The following is a 4,920-nucleotide window of genomic DNA, read 5'->3' on the forward strand; positions in this document are numbered from 1 at the left end:
GTGTATGTATCTAATTTTACTAAAATTCTTCCACATGTGTATTCAACTAACCCAAATTGGAGCAACGTGGTGGAATAAGCTCCAAAACCTTCATTCACCAGCAGTGGGTCATTCACAGGCTGTTACTGTAAAATGCTAATGAAAAATGTTAATGTAAATACTACCATTCATATACTATTATGCAAATGTTGGTAATACAAAATATTATATACATATTACGTGTGAAATAATACCTATTAAATATACCACAATTAAATATTTTGTTAGGTAAGGCCATCGCGTATAAAGTAGCAATAATTACTATACTGCAATTCGTTTTCCTTCCTCAATTTTTTTGTCTCAAAGATATAGATCTGGTAATTAGTGTTTATATGTTGAATCATCTAAGTGTACCGTTTAAAAGAAGAGGAATGTTTTTTTTTTATTTATAATTTTATTAACATAGTGTAGGCTATACCTATAGCAACAGGAAACTCTGGGCTGGATAACCGAAATTGGTAATAAATGGTGACAAAATATGTCTACTAATCGCGGGACTAATACACTATATCACGGTACAGTAAGCTATGTTAAAAGTATCTTTCGAGGGTAAAATCAAGAATTAGATTATTTGGCAAAGAACTGGATTTTATTGACGTAGTTTGCAAAATGTCTTAGACTGGTCATGTGGGTTGTAGAACCGATGGAGTAAGCGAGTCTTATAGTGAATTAATGATTGACAAACATAGCGATCCTTCGCTATGTATGTATAACACTCCACATGATCCAATGAACTGAAGGAAGTGGTAGGAAACGAGTAGACTCAAAGGGGGGAGAACTGAGAGCTTTGACTAACTTATACGTATAGCTGATGATGATAAAGATGAGATGAGTAATCGTTTTGAGCTTGAAAGTAACTTAAAAAAGAATTCTTACATGTGAATATACATCACAAAATATAACCCAAAAGAAAAGTACAGAAAGCAGCACAGAGGGTAATAGAGAAAATGTTTGTTACGTTTGTTATAATATAATTATTATAGTAATTAGTAACAAATATTTAAAATATATTAATAACAAAACACTTCGCCTACAAGAGAACTTCGTTGATTCTCTGAAAAAGGACAATAATCAGCACAAAAGATTTTAACAATGATTTAATAATAATAATAATAATAAATAACTTTATTAACCAAAAAGAAACAAAGACAAAAAAATTAAGGTACAAAACCATAAAAAAAGAGTTAACAATATCATAATTTGGTGAAAAGGTCGTAGTCTTAGCTAGGCTGCTTTTCAGTCTACGCCTTGTACATAAGCTGCCAACACAAACGCTACATTCAGTGCAGTAAAAGGTAAAAGGAGATAAAATTACTTAAATAATAAAAGTTAATACAATTTATAACACTCACAATAGGCTGAAAGGTTTTTTTTTTAAATTCTAGAAAAATTTACTCTAATAGATACATGATATATGTATATAATAAGTTATTTATTTAATTTAAATATATTTTGAAAATGAATTCACTCACTTAAAGAAGTTTTCACTTCTCAAAAAATACTTTAACAAAAAAAAAAAAGAAAATGGACTAAATATTTTTGTACAATTACACACAAGCAGTGCTATTTTGTAAGAACTCACTTCCTTACTCACCCGTGAAATTTTGACAACAGTCTCACGATGATATAATATTTTGATGCGTGTATTCTTAATTGTATTATTGTCAATATCGCGTATCACTTTTTAACATTTTCCGTGGTGTTCTTACAGAATATAGCTAGCCACATAGATTTCTCCTGTAATCGTCGAAATAAATAGCTCATTTGACAGCCACCAACCGTCTTGAAACAATGAAATTCTTATTCAAACAAGTGGATTTTTTCGAGGTTATTTAATTGTTATATTTTTTAAATAAAAATAATAATTGTACAGTTACAAATTAATATTTAAATGTTATTATAATAATTGGATAGGGATATTCGAAAAAATAATCTAGAAATCGCTGATTCTAAGTTAGAAAGTAAGACAAACCGGAACACAACAATATCAAGTATTGCTGTTTTGCGGTAGAATATCTGATGAGTGGGTGGTACCTACCCAGACGAGCTTGCACAAAGCCCTACCACCAATAATTAATTTAAGATATATTCCTGTAAAATATAATATGAATTTAAGTAAAACTAGTTTTACTTAAATAAAAGTAGTTAATACTTTTAGAGATACGGTGAAATGCTAGATTTTTATGTATCTTCATAAATTTCGTTTAGATAATATACTTTTTAAAAATATAAAAAAAAAATTGTATTCTTTACGAGTTTTCCAAATTACTTAAGAATTCGTTTTTTTTTTGTGATAGTCAGACAACAGTTTCGAACACATTCTTATAGGACTTTTGTGATCTGTTCGTTATAGGTCAGATTCAGTTTTTTCATCGGATTAACGATACTCTTAACACTATAATGGTTGTTTTGCACAAAAATATTGCAATTTTAAGCCAATTTTTAATTCATTCTAGATACAAAATATCGTTACCATTCTGTAAAGATTATGATTTAGTATTGAAAATCTTAAATACCAATCATACGTTTATCCTAAATGATCTACGACCTAAGTAAATTAATGTGTGCTGTTAAATAATGTCATCCAAACCGACTTCTAACAACTACACAGGACACAAGTGTGTGTGCATCTGGTACTCTTTATTCCCTCACTTTCATAAATCGATGATAATTTTTCTAAATAAAGCAAGATTTATTTAACTCTAATTTGACCTAAGGCCATATTTTTTATAACTATACTGACAAAAACCTGTATTCCGGTAAACCCAAATTATAATGACAATTTTGTAATAAAAATACTACATGTTCTTACGATTACTATCTACGAATGAATCATAAATTCGTGCATGTAAAATAAGTGATAAAATTATATATTTTATATCGATGTTATGCTTTTGAATTTTATCTATTTATAACCTAGAAGCCCTCTTTGAATGTTTTTAACAAAGTAATAATAGTTACAGTAGTAACAATAGTTGCAGCTTTGCTTAGAGCTGTCCAGGTGGGCGGCTGCCAGACCTACGCATGTTGGGCACTGGGATACAGGCACAAAAAATAAGACTTTGCACTTATTTATGATACACGTCCCTAAAAATTAAACACAACGCCTTATCTACATATACAAGAATTTCTAACAAGAGACAAATTAAATGAGTGGCGCTAAGATATAATTATAATGTTTTCAACTACAGGAGACCAAAGGTTGCTCATTTAATTAATACAAAACGTGAAAAAGACGTTAATAAAAGAAAAATCAGACAAAAAATTCAACAAAGATTTACATAAATATTCAAATACCTAACAATAAATTAATTTGGTAATAATATGAAGGCTATTTAAAAAAGAAAAAGAGCCGAAAGGGCCTAGTAGATCGAGTGAATCTTAACCGATGATCGTGGGTTCAAACCCGGCCAAGCTCCGCTGAATTTTCACGTGCATAATTTGTGTTTAATCTTCATCTCTTGCTTGACGGTAAAAAAAACATCGTCAGAAAACCTCATATGTCTAATTTCACTGACATTCTGCCACATGTGTATTCCACCAACCCGCATTGGAGCAGTGTGGTGATATAAGCTCCAAACCTTCTCCTCAAAAAAGGGGAGGGGAGGCTTTAGCCCACCAGTTGGACATTCATAGGCTGTCACTTATCCATCCTATCATTAAAAGTCTAAATCAAAGTGTTTGTACCAAACGTACCGAATTGCCCGAAAGTAAGAAATTACAGACAATTTTCGAATATGTTTTCAATAATTAATTAATAATATAATCTTGGGAGTTTCCGAGACTGATGTAGGTATTTCGTAACTAACAAATTATGCAAGTATTACGATTGTCCTGTTTTGTGATCATCGTATACGTAATAATAACAATACCAGTGACAATGTACCTGTTTCCCTAACTGGGTTTTCCTCTTGTGTCCCGATAGTACCAACGTCACATCATCTTACCTGCTTTGACTATACGCCATGAAAATATTGAGCAAGACGCACACCGGTAGTTTAAAACGTTAAATATTATCTCTCTATTTATAAATCAAGTTTATATAAAAACGACACAATAAAGCGTAAGCGATTACATTTGAAAAGCAAGTAGGTTATCGAGTAATTAAGGCATATTATTCTATACTAGATGATGTGTAGTATATTAGGTACTCATTGATGATGCCCGTAAGTCATGATTGAACTATTTACCATAAATGGGTACCCCAAATAATAAAAATTACGAGTAAATGAATGTATCTTTTTTTAGTATTCAAATTTATAGTAATTATGTATCATTTAATAAATTTATATACTTTTTTTAATCAATTGCTTACATAAAATCTTTATTTTTTAAATCATATTTATTGTATGTTTTACTGTTATATGTGGGGATCAAAGGCTCATTATAATTATCTATATAACTCTCAAGCCTCCTTACAAAGAACTGCCAAACAATATAATATTTAAATTTATATCAACATATTCATTAAACACATAAATATTTGATTTTACATGACGACGGCTAACATACTGGCACGTGGAAACAAATAGTCCCAGCTCAGCTGAGACTATCAGGATTTTCAGAACCGCTTTCTATAAGTTATGTTTAGATTAATGTCTTTGTTTTTACCATTATTATTTACGTATTTGATTTACTAATAACTATTAACACATTACTTGTTGACGACTTAGAAAAATTGAATAGACAAAACAAATTACTATTTTGATTTTGTTTGATTGATTTTTATACAAATTTCTCTCACATACACATTCAATCAACAATTTCTTCTATGATATTTACTACCAGACATATAGTAAAATAATATTAGTAATTCTATATTTGTTCAATTATATAAATGCAAGAAAAACAAGCGTTTCTCTAGCGCACTGCGCGTCTCAC

Source organism: Nymphalis io, chromosome 6, assembly GCF_905147045.1.
Source record: "Nymphalis io chromosome 6, ilAglIoxx1.1, whole genome shotgun sequence".
NCBI lineage: Eukaryota > Metazoa > Arthropoda > Insecta > Lepidoptera > Nymphalidae > Nymphalis > Nymphalis io.